This window comes from Lepidochelys kempii, chromosome 1, assembly GCF_965140285.1.
Source record: "Lepidochelys kempii isolate rLepKem1 chromosome 1, rLepKem1.hap1, whole genome shotgun sequence".
Classification (NCBI taxonomy): domain Eukaryota; kingdom Metazoa; phylum Chordata; order Testudines; family Cheloniidae; genus Lepidochelys; species Lepidochelys kempii.
In genome coordinates, this window is record NC_136380.1 from 213482210 (window position 1) to 213500003 (window position 17794).

General features: G+C 49.6%; 1 protein-coding gene across 3 annotated transcripts in view; it reads right to left on the minus strand.

Moving 5' to 3' along the window:
- LOC140898617 (ephrin type-B receptor 5) overlaps positions 1 to 17531 on the minus strand; it is a 138877-nt gene extending 121346 nt beyond the window's left edge. The window contains exon 1 of one of the 3 annotated variants that reach the window (XM_073312682.2): positions 16116 to 17522. The gene's annotated coding sequence lies outside the window, so the exon portion shown is untranslated. Of the gene's footprint in view, positions 1 to 16115 lie in introns of all 3 variants that reach the window. The other 2 variants (XM_073312690.2, XM_073312699.1) reach the window with 2 other exon arrangements.
- Positions 17532 to 17794: the final 263 nt, after the last annotated feature.

A 17794-nucleotide genomic window follows, 5' to 3' on the forward strand; every position in this document is an offset into this window, starting at 1 on the left:
TCTCCTTTTCTTTTTGCGAATACAGACTAACACGGCTGTTACTCTGAAATAAAACCTCTGGTGGTCAGAGGTTGGAGGAGTCCTTGTAGAAGCAGCTCCTGCCATTGGAGGAGCAGGCTATGGCCAAAGCAGAGACTTTGCTTTGCTTTGTGTGTTATATTCTCTGCCTGCTGAGGTGCAAGAAGAAAGCCTGGGAGAACACCACACTGGGGCTTTTCTTCTGTTGCTGGAACAGCTGGACCACTGTACATGAGGCTTTGCCCAGTGTCCTTGGCCAAAATCTCCCTGTTATTTTGCAGCATCTGAAGGAGTGGCTGCTCTCCTGCACTGCAGAGCTAATTTTGGTACCTGTAGATATGCTCTGTGAAGTACCTTAATGCGAGCTTACTCTGCAAAAGCCACTGTGGCACCATGCATAGCAACTTGGCTTATAAACCAGGGTTCTAGCTCCATCTCTACTATTAATTCTACCTACCTCCATTTCTGTAAAATGTAAATTATTACACTGCTCATCCAGCTTTATGTTGTGTGTTAGGATCTGCAGAAGAAAATAGCAAGCGCAAACTGCTATGACCTGGAAACTGGCTACTTCTAAAGATCCTCATTACACTTAAAATCAACTGTGCATGGCTGTAACATGGGTCAGGATTTTTTTAAAAATATGGTTCAACCTAATCTGTGCAGCAAGAGTGAGCCCCATTTTAACCATACTGGGGACTGCTGGGTTGTAAGTAGTCTCTTTCCCCAACCCTCCCAACCAAAACACATGGTAGGAATTACATTGGAGACAGAACCTAAGGAGGCAGAGCATGCAGGGGAGGGGAACTAGGAAGGGCTTAGGCAGATTTGTGTGGTGGCAAATATCAGGTAGAGACCGGGCAAAGATCAAGGGGTGCATTAGGCTGGGGTATTATCATAACAACTGTAGCTCAGGGAGTTGGTTGTGTCACATCAGGGAAGAGATAGGGGAAGGATCAGGACTGGAAAGGGAGCTAAGACACCACTGGATGGGGAGAATCAGCAGCAGGAGAGTATTCAGTGAGGATGCTTTCAGTGATCAGGGTTTGTGAAAGGCACCTTGAGATTAGGAAAGGAGAGAAAAAGAGGATCACCAAGGGACACAGGACATCTGTATGGAGCTGCAGTGGTAGGAGAGGGAGGGAAGAGGACCTCAGGACCAATATTCTCTTCCTTGGTGTGTCAAATGGTTAAACTGAGCAACAAGTACCAGGGGTTTCTTGGGCCCCTGCTCTGCTCCAGAAGAATATTCAAATCAGTAACATTAATTTGCCTTCATCCCAGTACCATGAGATGAGGCTGGAAGGGCAGCATCAGGGGGAGGGTGGAGTGGGGTGTGGAGCAAGGAGGCAGAGAGGACGGATGGATAGAATAGGGAAGGAGTGATTGGGTATGAGGATGACCTAGATTTGCCAGTGGAACATTGGCAGAGACCTTGTGGAAGCGGTCTCCTTCCTCGAGAAGCACTGAGCAGGGATTCAAGGGACATATTACACACAACAGCTTATGGAGTCAAGTAGGGCACTGACAGGTTTTGATCCTTTCCTCCTCCTCCTCCTCTTCCTCCTCCCTGTCCTGCACTTCTAGCTCGTTATGTCCAACATCAGGACAATGTTATGTACCATTAATATTTAGGGAGAGGATAGCTAGCCTCAGAGGGTGGCATGTATGTGTGTTGAATAAATATTTCAGGATTGTAACATCTCTTTCTGACATGTTTTTGGATTATTTGTAGTGCCAGAGATTAAAGTAATAATGTATAAATCTCAAAGCCCATCCTTCCTCCTGCATGTCTCATAGGCTCATCTATATTTCACAATGGATGTTGGGGACCCGTTCATCTTGTCACAGCCACATTTGGCAACAAGAGATTACACCTAAAATGAAAGCAGGGCACAGAGCTCACCCACCACCTCCCCGCTATGTACCACTCTCTGCTATTACTCAGTGGATCCTGAACCTGTCAGTGTTGGATCATATTAAAGAAGTTCTGTATTAAAATCACAAATGAGTTTGATTCCCCATAGTTTAAATTCCAGGGTATTACTAATTAAGAGGTCTCTTGGTTTTTAGTACTGTTTCTCTCCCTCTATGTGTGAAACTTGCAAGCTGCTAATTGTGTTAATACATTCTAAGACAGAGTCTGTTCTCAAAGCATTTCTTTGTAACAACAGCTACTCACACAGAGAAAGACTCAAAGCAATACTCTGTAACAACAGAAACAGCACCCAGAGACTCCCTGCCCTTTTGTTGTATTCATCTCGTTTTGTTAATAACTGTGATTAAAATAGAGATAGAGGATGTATGTGGATGGATGCTTGGTGTGGATAATAACTGAATGATCAGGGAGGTGCCAGCCTAAGAATCCAGTGTCCATCGGCTGAAGAAGGCGTCAAGTGGAAATAACCAGAGGACCCCTGGAGGGCAGACTGGAATCCACCCAACAGCCTCAAGAATGGGAGAACCAAAGAACAAGATAACATCTGGCAGCACGGAGCTGTCAGGAATGTGCTATCTGCTGATTGATTCAGCAACAGCATGATGAAGTAATTCCCATAGACTGGCATAGGAAAAAATTCCTATAAAAATGGACTCTAGAAAGTGAGAACTTTGGGGTCTGATTCTGCAAACCAACTTCCAGGAGCATCAGATGAGCATCTGACAAGCTCTGCTCCCTCCTCATGTCCAGGCCACCTGGCCAGTGGCATGGCATGAGCAACTCTAAGGCTGGTAACTATGATAACAACTTTGCAGAACCTGTGTGTGTGTGTGTGTGTGTGTGTGTATGAATGAATGTGTGAATAAATATGAAATTGAATGGAATGTTATAGCTATAACTAACTGCTTACTATGATTCTTTCTGTATTCACAATAAATGTGGCATTTTGCCTTTTCCCCTTTAATAAGATCCTGCTGGTTTTTATTTTAGTGGTATAACATTAGGATGGGTTTTCTACAAGGATGGGAGCCCCTCACCCCAGATGCTGCTGAGATTCTTATTAGAATGAATGGAACTGGAAGAGGGGAAAAGACCTCTTTAGTTCGTTGACATCTTGCTTATCTTCCCTTCCCAGCCAAATGCAGGATTGTTCCCTGCATATTTTTCAGGGGTTTATCTAGTCCTACTTTCAAATGGCCCAAGCAATGGGGCTTCCATCCCTTCCCTTGGGAGACCATTCCACATTCTCACAGGCCCTCACGGGTATGAAAGATGCTCAATATCCCAGCTGAAATTCTCCACCTTTGACAATTTCATCCTGTTTCTATTTATTTTGGCTACACCCCTTTGGGTCCTCTAAACAATTCCTCTCCCTCTCCAGCATTTACAACCTTCAACTCCAGAGCAGCTCCTCTTTACTCATCATTTCACCAGTACCTGTAGTTCTTTGAATAGCGCCTTATGAATTCCCTAGAGCCCTTAATCACTTCTGTTACCCTTCTCTGAACTCCCAATTCATCAATGTCTCCCAGGCACAGAGGCGCACACAATTATTCTAGGTGCAGTCTTGCTAGTGCCATACAGAGACAGATTATCTGACCCCATCAGGGTGGCTCAGAAGCAGGGAGGGAAGGAAGACAGTAGAAGAGACTGATAAATTTACCCTAATCCCAGGAGCTGGGTATCCAAGGAAAAAGTTTAAAAAGGGTAACAGAAATCATCTGATATTCCTAAATCTCCCAGCACTCCCCCACTGCCTCCCTCCCAAAAGCTGCCTGTATCACTTTTAGGCACAACGTTTTTAAGGACTAGTTTATATCCTCAGTTGGCAAAGCAGGTCAGGGACAAGAGCAGCTCTCCATTTTTTTAACCCTTTCAGCAGCTAATTACATATGTTAGGGTTGCCCAATGGTGAACACTTTAATAAAGGACAAGAAGCCCATTTTTGATAATTTTCCATTCTTGGCCTCTTTCCAAAAGTTGGTTTGCCTTTTTCACTCTCTCCAACATTTTATTGTTATTATGATTATTTATTAAAAGAGGATAAATTAACAAAATCCTGTTAGGATAAAACATCCAAAAGAGTAGCCACCATCTTTGGGTGCTGAAGATACACAGAGGCCTGGTTTTCTGAGTTCTGAATACCTGTAGCTCTCATTGATTTCAAGTGGACTTGTGGGTGCTCAGCACCTCTCAAAAGCCAGATCCTCAGTCTCAATGGGGGATACCCACAAAGAGAGATAACCCCAAACCAGTTGCCACCTTTGAAAGTTTGGGCCTAGCCAGCTTCAGCCTGGCAAGTGGGGCAACACACTACCCTTGCCCCAAACTGATATTTTTTTCCCAAAACTGAGGCCACTTGCTTTTGTGTAAAGCTCCAAACCCAGCAGAGAGGTTGTTCTCACTAAGGAATGAGCACTTTGCCAAGCTGATTTTTAAAATAAAAATTAGGAAGGCTTGAAACGGAGTCACTAAACCTGAGCCATCCCTCAGTCTTGTCACAGCACAGAATGGGCCCTTCCACACTGAGAGTCTGTCTGGAAGTGCAGCTCTTAGCCCTGAGCATCCAGGGAGCACCTCACCCACAGGCGCCATCCATCTTTAGTACTTCACTGAACATGCATCTTTAGCATCTGCCTTACTCTCCCACCCCCAGATGCAAATCAAGCCAACACACACACACACACAGAGACCACTGAAACCACCTGCATCAAGGGGGGAGAGAGAGCCACAACCTCTTGACCCACTAGATGCTCCTACCAGCCTGTTGATTTGCAATGCAGCCCGTGCAGCGTCTTCCTCATCCTGACCCCCAACACAGCCTGCCTCACCTGTGCTGATTTCTGATCTAAAGCAGTAGTTAAGAGCTAGCAGTTGGGGAAAGAAGATCACTGAGGCCTTGTCCGTGCTAGAATTCATCTGCCCATTTTCCCACTGGTGCACTCATACTAGCAATGGCACAGATAGGGATGGCACAGATCAACTGCTGGTGTTGTGACCACTCTACCATCTAGAGCTGCTTGGAGGGTGGATAGTTGACATGACAATTAAAATGCTAGTGCATGTTCTACGCTCACATTCCCCATCAAGGCTAATGTAGTGCCAATCTTTAAAAAAGGGAAGAAGGAAGATCCTGGGAACTACAGGCCAGTCAGCCTCACCTCAGTCCCTGGAAAAATCATGGAGCAGGTCCTCAAAGAATCAATCCTGAAGCACTTGCATGAGAGGAAAGTGATCAGGAACAGTTAGCATGGATTCACCAAGGGAAGGTCATGCCTGACTAATCTAATCGCCTTTTATGATGAGATTACTGGTTCTGTGGATGAAGGGAAAGCAGTGGATGTATTGTTTCTTCACTTTAGCAAAGCTTTTGACACGGTCTCCCACAGTATTCTTGTCAGCAAGTTAAGGAAGTATGGGCTGGATGAATGCACTATAAGGTGGGTAGAAAGCTGGCTAGATTGTCGGGCTCAACGGGTAGTGATCAATGGCTCCATGTCTAGTTGGCAGCCGGTATCAAGTGGAGTGCCCCAAGGGTCGGTCCTGGGGCCGGTTTTATTCAATATCTTCATAAATGATCTGGAGGATGGTGTGGATTGCACTCTCAGCAAATTTGCGGATGATACTAAACTGGGAGGAGTGGTAGATACGCTGGAGGGGAGGGATAGGATACAGAAGGACCTAGACCAATTGGAAGATTGGGCCAAAAGGAATCTGATGAGGTTCAATAAGGATAAGTGCAGGGTCCTGCACTTAGGACGGAAGAACCCAATGCACAGCTACAGACTAGGGACCGAATGGCTAGGCAGCAGTTCTGCAGTACCTAGGGTGACCTAGGGGTGACAGTGGACGAGAAGCTGGATATGAGTCAGCAGTGTGCCCTTGTTGCCAAGAAGGCCAATGGCATTTTGGGATGTATAAGTAGGGGCATAGCGAGCAGACCTGCCTTGTCACAGCCAGAAACCCGCCCTTCTCTGTGCCACTGCACCAGAGAGGAATAATTTCTTCCTAACTGTTTTTCCCTGAAAGAGGTAAGAAGGGGTCTTACTCTACAGCTCCCAGGATCAGCCTTAGCATGAGTAGCAAGTGAACCTAACCATTCGGAAGTTGGTTCTGACACCCATTCGAAAGTTTGGAGGCTCTCCTGAACATCGAGTCTGCAAAACATATCCAGGAATCTCATGAAAACAGGTCTTCTTCAGCAAGCCTTTCCTCCACCACCCCAAAAGAAATACTGTGAGAAAGGCCTTTCTTGTGGGGAACTTTGCTTCCAGTTCTAGACAGTCTTGGGTTTGTCAAACCCTGCAGACAGCCAGATATGTAGGGCCCTAGGCAGCCTTCTGTATCCTGCATGGTGCAGCTGAGGTGGGCAGCTAGGTAGATCATGCTTGGCATGATGGAGGGTGATATCTGGGAGAGAGGATCAGGTCACTATTGGGACTTTGAAAAGGTTACAATAACTGGGAGGAGGGTCAGCGTCCCACAACTCATCTTCAAAGTCAAGGCGTTAGGAGGAAAGATTTAAAGATTTTTCCCATCTCTAGCACACATGATTTAATTATGCAATTTACCCACTTTGACTACTTTTCAGGGTGTCAGTGCAGAAAATGGCTAAAACTGGAAACTGCAGACACAGCAAAGGACACATATACATGCCAAATTTGGAAAAAAGACAAGCTGCAAAATCATAGAACCATAGAAATGTTGGGCTGGAAGTGACCTCAAGAAATCATCAAGTCCAGCCCCCTGAACTTAGACCATCCCTGACAGCTGTGGACAGGGATTCCACAGCCTCCCTTGGAAGCCTGTTCCAGATCTTAACTGCCTTTATAGTTAGGAAGTTTTTCCTAATATCTAACCTAAATCTCCCTTGCTGCAGATTAAGCCCAGTACTTCTTGTCCTGCCTTTAGTGGACTTGGAGAACAACTGATCACCCTTGTCTTTTTAACAGTCATTAACATATTTGACAACTGTTATCAGGTCCCCCCTCAGTCTTCCTTTCAGAAGACTAAACATACCCAATTTTTTTAACCTTTCCTCATAGGTCAGGTTTTCTAAACCTTTTATCGTTTTTGTAGCTCTCCTCTGGACTCCCCAATTTATCCACATCTTTCCTAAAGAGTGACACCTAGAAATGGTCACAGTGCTCTAGCTGAGGCCTCACCAACCTCGAGTACAGTGGGACAATTACCTCCTGTGTCATACATACAACATTCCTGTTAATACAGCCCAGAATTATAATAGCAATTTTCACAACTACATCACATTGGTGATTCATATTTAAGACTATGTTTTAGTCACGAGTATTTTTAGTAAAAGTCATGGACAGGTCACGGGCAGTAACCAAAAATTCACGGCCCGTGACTTGTCCCTGACTTTCACTATATACCCGTGACTAAAACTTGGGGGCGGGGGCTGAGGGAGGGCAGCCCGGGTGTTGGGAGTGGGGCTGCCTGGGACCCCTGCTGGTGCATTTAAATTCTAATCCTGTCCTCCAAAGTGCTTGCAACGCACCCACCCACCCCTATTTTGGTGACATCCACAAATTTTATAAGCATACTCTCCACTTCATTATCCAAGTCATTAATGAAAATATTGACTAGTATCAAATCTAGGACTGACCCCTGTGGAACCCCACTAGATCACTGTCAAACTGGAAAGGTATATCTAGCGATAACTACTTTTTGAGTATATCTTTCAACCAGTTGTGCACCCACCTTACAGTAATTTCATCTGGGCCACATTTCCCTAGTTTGCTTATGAGACTGTCAAGTGCAGGGGTCTCAAACACGCGGCCCGCTATTTCCTGCGGCCCGCCAGCTCCCTGTGGTCTCCTCACCCCCTGCGTTTACCTAGAGTGGCTCCGGCCTGGCACACACCAGAGGTAGGGCAGGCTCCCTGCCTGCCTACCTTGCCCACGCAAGGGAGCCTGCCTGCCCCGGTGCGCGCCGGGCGAGAGCCCGACCCCCAACCCCCTCCTGCAGCCAAACCCCCTGCCGCACCCCAAACCCCTCCTGCACCCCATCTCCCTGCCCTGAGCCCCCTGCCACACCTGCATCCCAACCCTCACCACACCCCAAACCCCTCCTGCACCCCAAACTCCTGCCCTGAGCCACCTGCCGCACCCCAAACCCCTCCTGGGAATGGGAGCAGGGAAGGGGTGGGAAGAGGCGGGGCCTCATGGAAGGGGTGGAGTGGGGCGGGGCCGAGGCGGGGGGGGGGCAGGGTGCCAGTGATGCAGCCCTCGGGCCAATGTACTAATCCTCATATGGCCCTCGTGGTCATTTGAGTTTGAGACCCCTGGTCAAGTGGGACTGTGCCAAAAGCCTTACTAAAATCAAGACATTTCACATCTATTTCTCCCCCACCATACACTAGGCCAGTGGTTCTCAAACTTTTTTTTTCGCAAACCACTTGAAAATTTCTGAGGGTCTCAGCAGACCACTTAATGATCTTTCCAAATGTTAATTGTACAGGTAGCTAACTATTGTAAAGTGCTTTGGATAAAAGCACTATATAAAAAAACCTTAACAATAATTAATGTTTTTTTGTTCTAGAAATAAAAGCACACAACTCATATTTTAATATCATTAGTCTTACCTTTCTAATGCGATGGATGTACCCTCTCTGCCCCGCCGCAGCAGCCCCCAAGCTGGGGCTGAGAAGGGGGGGCGGGGTCTCTCCCTCTCTCCCCCACCGCAGCAGCCCTCCGAGCTGAGCTGGGAAGTGGGGGGGGGGGTCTCTCCCCCACCATAGTAGCTACAGAGCAGAGGCTGGGAAGAAGGGGCATCTCCCCCTGGCAGCCGCAGCCCTGGAGCTGGGGAAAGTCACCTCTTTCTCTGGCCATCGCAGCCCTAGACGTCCCAAATTCCCCCCACCCCCTCTTCTCACCCCACTGCCCCTCCCACCTATTCCCCCCAAGGCCACTACCTCACCTTACAGGTGCATCTTCTCCAGGGTCCAGGCACTTAATTGAAGCCAAGCCTGCGCGGCTCCACTAATTAAGTAGGGGGCCCTTCATTCTCTCGTGTTTGACCGCCCAGGCGCGCACCTTAGAGAGAACTATCTGCGGACCACCTGAATGGAGTTCGTGGACTACTAGCAGTCCACGGACCACAGTGTGAGAACCTCTGCACTAGGCCAATAACCCTGTCAGAGAAGGAAAATAGGCTGGTTTGGCATGATTTGTTCTTGACAAATCCACCCTGGCTATTCCTTATAACCCTATTATCATCTAGGTCAGGGGTGGACAAACTTTTTGGCCCAAGGGCCACATCGGGGTTGCGGAACGGTATGGAGGGCGGGGTAGGAAAGTCTGTGCCTCCCCAAACAGCCTGGCCCCCGCCCCCTCACACTTCCTTCCCCCTGATTGCCCCCCTCAGACCCCCGACCCATCCAACCCCCCCTGCTCCTTGTCCCCTGACCGCCCCAACCTGGGACCCCCAGCCCCTAACCATCCGCCCGAGACCCCACCCCCTATCCAATCCCTCTGCTCCCTGTCCCATGACTGCCCCGCCCCCTATCCCACACCCCCGCCCCCTGACAGGGCTCCCGGGACCCCCGACCCATCCAAACACGCCCCACTTCTTGTCCCCTGACCACCCCCCTTCCAGGACCCCCGTCCCTAACTGCCCCACCAGGAACCCCCCCATCCAACCCCCCGCTCCCAGGACCCCCCATCCCCCTGGGACCCCACCCCCTATCTAACCCTCCCTGTATCCTGACCATCCCCCTCCCCAAACCTCTGCCCCATCCAACAGCCCCCTGTCCCCTGACTGCCCCCCAGGACCTCCTGCCCCTTATCCAACCCCACCCCCCCGCCCCCTTACTAGGCCACTCAGAGCAGCAGGACAGGTTTTTTGGAAAGCCTGGGAGGTGGGTGGGTGCAAGCTGTGCTGCCCACATGGCAGCACCTCTACAGAGGAGGGGGGGTAGCAGGGGAGGGGCCAGGGGCTAGACTCCCCAGCCGGGAGCTCAGGGGCCAGGCAGGATGGTCCCATGGGCCGGATGTGGACCGCAGGCCGTAGTTTGCCCACCTCTGATCTAGGTGTTTACAAATTAATTGTTTAATAATTTCTTCCATTTCTTGTCAGGTATTCAAGTTAGGCTGACTGGTCTCTAATTCTCCAAGTCCTCTTTGTTCACCTTTTTGAAAATAGGTACTATGTTTGTCCTTCCCCAGTTCTCTGGGACCTCACCCTTCCACCATGAATTCTCCAAGATAATTGCTAATGATTGAGATTGCTTCGGCTAATTCTATAAATGCCCTAGGATGAATTTCATCAGGCCCTGCCATCTAACTTATCTAAATATTCTTTAACCTGTTCTTTCCCTATTTTAGTTTGCACTACTTCTTCCTTGTTGTTAAAATTAATTGTGTTGAGTATCTGGTCACTATTAACTTTTTTATTGAAGACTGAAGCAAAATAAGCATTAAACACTTCAGCCTTCTTGATGTCATCAGTTATTAGCTCTCCTTGCCTGCTAAGAAGACATACACTTTCTTTTGCTCCTAATGTCTTTAAAGAACCTCTTCTTCTTGCCTTTTATGTCCTCTGCTAGGTGTAACTCATATTTTGCCTTAGCCTTTCTGATTTTGTCTCTACACGCTTGTGCTATTCTTTTGTACTCCTCCTTAGCAATTAGTCCATGTTTCCACAGGTTATGTCTGTTTGAACACACAGGTCTGGGCAAGTTGGAATTTTCAGCCCATTGTAAACCCACCACTTAACCGTCAGTGTTCCATGTACAAGCACATGGCTTTCAGAGAGTGCACTGTTTCCAAAATATCAGGCATCTTCCCCTTCTCCCTGGCCAACCCTCTTATTCTCCCCCCTGAGCTGTGCGTGTCTGAATGAGTAATCATTAGATCACAGTCACATCCAATCCCAATTTCCTTTGCAGTCGAGCTTTGAGCTCAGAATGCACCGAAGCCTAGAGCCCTGGAAGTTTGAAACTGGAGATTCTAAGAGGTTGGATACCAAACTGCTATTTGTTTCAGGAGCTGGTCTCCAAGCATAAGCGCCAATTCCATGGGTGCTCTGGGGCTGGAGCTCCCACAGGAAAAAATGTTGAGTGCTGAGCACCCACCAGCAACCCCCACATCAGCTCCTCCCCCTCCCCCAGCGCCACCCACATTCCAGCATCCCCGCTGATCAGCCCCTCCCCCCTGCCTACTGTGGATCAGCTGTTCCACAGCATGTAGGAGGTGCTGAGGGAGAGGAGTAAGGGTGGGCCACACTCAGGGAGTGGGAGGAATGGGGCAGAAAGAGGCGGGGGGACAGGAATGAAGTGGGAGTGGGACCTGGGACAAAGCTGGGGGTCGAGCAACCCCCGGTACGTTAGAAAGTCGGCGCCTCTGTCTTCAAGCACCTCTCAGGTGGTGTATATCTGGGAAAGAGGAGTCTTTTCCCCAGGTCTCCAAGTGGCTCCCAGCTGACTTCGTAGAGGCATAGGTGCATTTCCTGCAAACACAGCACCAATGCCTCCATTAAGTGCATGCTTCTTTAAGAGCAGATGTAGTAAGAGTGTATTTAAAAGAGTACACAATTTGTGAAGGCACAGGAACATTGGTTGTAAGCACTGTATGTGTGCAGCTGGGAAGACAGCACTGGTGCATTTTTTTAAAAAAAGTTATAAACATATAGTGCATTTCAACTCTGAAAAGTGATATTGTGCAAATGGCCTCTGACTCAGCAGACCTGTTCCTTATGCATATTCAGAGCCAGAGAGGCTGATTTTAGTGATTAAAATGAGATTTTCCTGTTTTTTACTTCTGTTCACCCTAGAGAGAGAGGGTGCTGGACTTCTGTGGATAAGGCACAAGAAAAGATGATGTACTTACTAAGCTCTAAAAAGTTACACCTGTGCACAGTCACTGAAGGTCACGAGATTGCACAGGTGTTAATGAGAGCAAATATGAAGGCATTGGGGTGACACAGATGTAACTATGCAAAAGTTGTGTTAGTAGTAATGAGGTGAGAGTTGGAAAAAGCCCGGCTTGACTTTCAGACATGAGCTGAGTTTGTGGGACTGACAGTTAGCAAACCAATCTTTAAAATACGTGATTGCTGTAAGATGATACAAAGCTTTCTGACAAAACAGAGCAAGAGGATTTTCTTTTTTATAATGGTAAGATACAATAGTACTATGACATTTAAGCAGGAGGAGAAGGAAAAAAGAGAGAGAGATGGGGTGAGTGGCAAGGAAAAGATAAATAAGAACAAAGTACAGAGGTTAAATTCATCAACTCCCTCCTAGGTTTTCTTTTAGGTGAGCTTTCCACTTTGCATATTTTTTTGTTTGTTTTTCTGTAAAATCTGTTTACACGTAAGCTGAGCCCATTTGTTCTGGAATTGCTGATGGATGATAAACATGGAGCCCCATGATGCCATTTCTACACAAGCTTTGCAAAGCAGAATTGCACTGTAAGGCAGCAGCTAAAAATCACAAAAAGACAAGCAATGAAACAAGTTAAGGTTCCCTCAAGCAACATTAACTTTGCAACACTGATTATATGTAATATATTTTATTTCTGTTTCTTCTGCATGTGTTTGTTATTGTTTGTTAATGTTAATGTTAAATATACATTATAAAATATGCACATAGCCAAGCTATTTGTGCTGGGGGAACTTTAAAATCAGTCAGGAGAAGCAAAAGTTAACTCCACCACCATAACTGTCATTAATAGTGTTTTTGTTTTGAAACAATAAAAGGGCAGGGAGGGATGTTATGGGTGCATTCCCCTGCTCTCCCAAGGGGTTGGAGAGGGAAAATGGTGGAGTGCGCATATAGAGGGGATGCATGTCTCAACAGGAGCAGATGGAAGCATGCATGATGAAGATGAGCATCTCAGGGGAGAAGACATGTAGAGGGGCAGGAGATGCACCTGCAAGAGTCAGTCACATTGCTCAGAGAAGGGGAAGATGTGTGTGTCTTGTGGGGAGGGGAACATACATGATGGGCATAAGGAAGATGAGCATTCATGGGTTGAGGGAGCAGCAGTGTCAGGTTTACAGTGAATCCATGGAGCTGGGCCCATGCTGAGGGGCCCTGGCCTACTCAACTTGCACTGCGCCCCAAGACCCTGCTGGCTCCCCCCGCCCACCACTTGCTCCTCCTGACCTGCCCGCCAGCTGGCCGAGGGCTCCTCTCCACCCCCTGGCCCCACCCCCTGCTCCTCTCAGCCCCCTGGCCCAATCCCAGTGCACCTCAGCTCTGGGCAGTCTCTGCTTCCCATTACCTGTGGGGCCCCACCTGTCTCCCTGAAGCTGAGCGCCTGGGACTGGTGCAGAAGCCTGGTCAGCCTCAGCCAGGTAGGGGAAGACAGTGTGGAGAGCTTGGCTGGGCAAGTGCATCTTGAGGGACCCTGGCCAGAACAGGCCCCTGGCTGATCGCACCACTCCCGAGGGGCCGGAGCGATTCCTCTCTCTGGGACCAGCCCTGGCTGTGCTGCCGGCTCAGCCACAGTTGCCTCCCAGCAGGGCCACTGAGTGCAGCCAGGAGGCAGGGCTTAGGGGAGTGGGTCTGTGGGAAGTATGGGGAGTATGGGGGGGGTGCTGGGCTGTGAAGGGGCGGGGATGATCGCTGTGTGTTGGGGCACTAGGGAGGGTTCTGTAGGGGGTGCTGGGCAGTTGTGGTGGGGCTGTGGGCAGGGGTGGTGTTGCGCAGGACACTGTGCATTTGTGGAAGGGTCTGCGGGGAGAGCTGGGCATAGTGGGTCCAGGGGGCCTCTGGCCAAAGGGAGTTGTGGGGGTGTTGGGCAGGGGAGGCTGTGTGGTGTGGCATGGGCCTGCCCCCAAGGGCTAGGGGCATGCTGGCAGCACACAGCCGGGCAGGCCACTGTGCGTCTGGCAACTAAATAGTGCCCTCACATTGGGCGGAGCAGGGCCGCCCCTGCCATGCCATGCCCCATTGCCTCTGGCTGGCCCCTCGCTCTGGGGACTGACCTCCCCATCACCATGCTCCATTGCTTCCATGGGGGCCCACAAATATGTTTGGCGCCAGGCCCACAAAAGGTTAATCCGGCCCTGGGGAGCAGCTATCTTTGTTATGGGCATATACAGCAGCTTGCGGGACAGTGACACACACTGGGGGTGAGCATGTGTCTCTTTGAGGTCACCAACTGCCTTTCCCCCAAAATATTTACACCTTATCATCAGCATGTGTTCAAGTAAAAGGCAGGGAGGTGAAGACTGTAGCAGGCTTGGGAGAAAGGAGAGAAATGATCCCTCCTTGCCAAATACAGCCTCCACCAGCTCAAGCTGTTCTCGCTAAAATAACAGTTTGGAAGAGCTGAGGAGCTCAGCATACAGCAGGGAAACTACTGTCCCTTTCTCCAGGCTTCTCTACACTACAGCAGCACAGCTGAGGTGCTGCAGCTATGCCACTGTAGGGCCACAGGATAGACACTTGCTACAGCAACAGAAGGAGTTTTTCCATTACTGTAGTTAATCCACCCCCTCGGGAGGTGGTAGCTAGGTTGAGGGAAAAATTCTTCCATCAACTTAGCAGGTCTATACTGGGGCTTAAATTGGCTTAACTACGTCTCTCAGTGAACAACTAGTTCAACCTATCTTTTAGGTGCAGACCAGGCCTACATTGCTCCAGCACTCAGAGCAAAGAGGCAACAGCCCCTCTTGATAAGGCTCCACTGCTCAGAGTGAGGAGACGATATTTTACTCAGTATTAAGGCACCTCACACACATACAGTCCTGGGCACCCCATTGCCAGAAAGATGGTGACAAACTGGAAGGAATTCAGAGAACAGTAAGCAAAATGATTACGGGGCTGGAGAGAGGGATTGATTTGTGAGGAGAGATTAACAAACCTAACCCGGCTAAAGGAGTATGGGTGGTGGGGGAACGGGGACAGGGATATAACTGCCTGCAGGTATCTGAGGGCTGCCAACACACAGAGGAATTGTTTAGGGAGATGCAAGGGGTTGAAACTATGGGATGAATTTTAAGCCAGGGTGATATTTTCAGGCGGGAGCTCAGGAAACATGTAAGAGCAAAGATTGAGTAGACTGTGGAATAGTTTCCCCAAGGGAAGCCTCAGCAGGAGAATAGATAGGAGGGTACGATCCTGCAGTGGCAGTGGGGGAGGGGGAGGAGAGGGAGATGGATTAGCTATGTTCTAACAGAGCTTTCCAGATCTAGATTCTAGGATTCTGATAAGGACCCCACTACAGTAGGAGGGAGGGAGCGCCCCCTTTCTTCCCAGCTGAGGTGGCAACCCTGCTTGGATACGGGGAGAAGAGGCAGTGCCAGGCTAAGGAGCAGCAGGAGACATGGCTGGAGGCAACTCCCCCTTCAGCACTGCCTTCTGCTTTAGTAATCCAGTTTGCTATTTGCATTTGGTTTCTCCCTCCCCACCCCCAGCAGAATAATTAAGGAGTAATAGGGCTATTGAGGGAGTCCCCTCTTGGGGCACTCTTTCCCTCACTATCTTTCATCTTCTGTCCACGTAGCTGGGGGAGAGGGCAAGAGAGCTCCTCCTCAACCAAGGGACAGGGGTATAGGAGGTGAGACTTTGAATGAAGTTAGATCATCTCACTGGGACCATAGAGTAAATGTTAGGTTAACTGTCACAACCCACACATTCACACAGATTTTGTCAGTTGAGTATATTAATTTCCACCATCCCCAGGAAGTAGGTTAATTTTAACCCCTACCCTGCCCCTCCTTCCCCCACAAACACATATATACCCTGCATGCCCCACTGCAGGCACATTAAACAACCTACACGCAAGGGCCAAAGGCATTCCTTTGTAATTCCATCAACCTCAGCAGAGTTACACCAAGGGTAAACCTACTCCACACATTTCTCCGTTTCAGGAAAAGAAAAGGCATCATTTAGCAGATGCTCTTGAAAGAGCTACAGAGAGGAAAAATAGCCAGAAACAAGCAAACTGAAAGCCATGCATGTGGGAGAAATATCTGCTTGTGCTTGTAATATCCATGAGCCCAGCTGTGCAGTAGCAAAACCATGACCTGATTTCATACAGCTCATCTCTCCCCTCTCTGCTTCCATATAGCATCTGACAGAAGAAGGAAGCCTGGACACCCACTTCCAGCCCCACTAACACAGGTTTTTAAACAGCACAAACCCCCTTTCCCATAAAAAAGGAGTTGGAATGTCACTCAGAAAAAGTACCTGGTTTGTTTCTGTTTCTCCCCTAGGATCTCACAACAGAGAACTGAGGATGTCCTGGATGATGGCTCCCTCTCAGATCTCTTCTGATGGGATCACAAAGTCTTTACTCTGTGATCTCGCTCTCTCCTGTGTTCTCCCTTCTCCTGCTGGTATACGATGATATCTCTTTCTCCCTCTCTCTTTCTCTGCAGTCGATTCTGCAGGGATCCTAATAATATTTCTCTTTACTTTGATCTTTCTAGGGTCATTCAGGAAGCTTTCTCAGGGATCTTTTCTGCTAGAATTATGCCAATCTCATAGCATCAGAAAAGTTAAAACACAAAGAATGTAGGTTTCATCTAGTCCATCTCCTTGGGGCCAGTGCAGGACTGTTACTTACTGTACATTGACTAGTGCTTTGTCTTCTCAGGCTTGTTGATCGCTTTCTGCCTGCCTCTCTCTGTTACTGGGATTGATTTTTTCATAGGATCTCTTGCTTGGGAGACTCCTCTCATGGGGGTCTCTTTCTTGCTAGGCTCTCACTCCCTCTTGCTGGGACCTTTCTCCCGATCTCTTTCTTCTTCTAATCTCTTCTTGGAATTTCCCTCGTGCTGGGATCTCTCTCGCTCTACCACTTACTACGATCTCTCGCTCTCCCTTGATTTGGGATCTCTTTCTCTCCCTTGTTCTCGCTCTTCCCCAGGGTGGGATCTCTAGGTCTCCCTTGCTCGGATTTCTCCCAGTATCGCTCTCCCTTGAGCTGCCTGTCTCCCTCGAGGGGATCTCTCTCCCTTCAGCCCCCTGCTCCTCCTCTCCCCCTGCAGAGGCCCGGCTCAGCTCCCGAGGTTCAGTGCAATGCGCAGGGAGCTCTGTATGGCTGCAGGACCCCCCCGCCCCGGAGCAGCAGCTCCCGCTACTGCTGCAGCCGCTGCTTCCCCCACCAGATCCCCAATCCCAGCCGCCGCGGCTCCTTCCCTCTCCACTCCACCGGCAGCATTTCTCGAGCTGCCGGAGGCGGGGCTCCGCGCGGGGGCCAGTCCCCCACTCAGACTCCCTTGTCCCTGCGGCTCCCCTCTGCCCGTGGGGTGGGGCGGGGGCGGAGCTCTACGCTGGGGCCGTCTCCTTTCTACTCACGCTCCGCCCAGCGCCTCCAGGGCAGGCTGGGGTCCCCTCGTCCTTCCAGTGCCCGGGACTCAGCGCTCCGGGCTGGGGCTCCCCTCTGCCTGGGGGGTGGAGTCAGAGCTGCTGCAGGCTGGGTCCTGCCGCACAGCTCTGCCCTGGGCATCTCTCTCGCGTGTCACCGAGGCCTAGGTGCTCCCGTGAGCTGGGCGCCGAGAAGTGCTGCAGCTCACTGCAAAACCTCCACCCAGTTCGGTGCCCCAGCCCTGCCCAGAAACGCCCAGAGGGAGCCCAGCTCCCAGCGCAAGCGAGGTCCCCCACGGGACACTGTCCCCTCCCCTGACAGGGGCTAGTCCGCAGAGGTGTGGGATCAAGAGGGGGGCGGAGCTCAAGAGCTGCACATGCTGCTCCGGCAAAGCAAAGTAGGTTGTTCAGAAAAGTGACAGCAGTGACCCACAGCTCCCAGCAGAATTTGCCCTGGGGGGGAGAGAGATAAGAAATTTCCAGCCCCTTGGGCTCTATACCATGGCCACACCAAACTTTGTGGTGCCTGTTGTGGGTACCAGGAAAATGGAAGACAC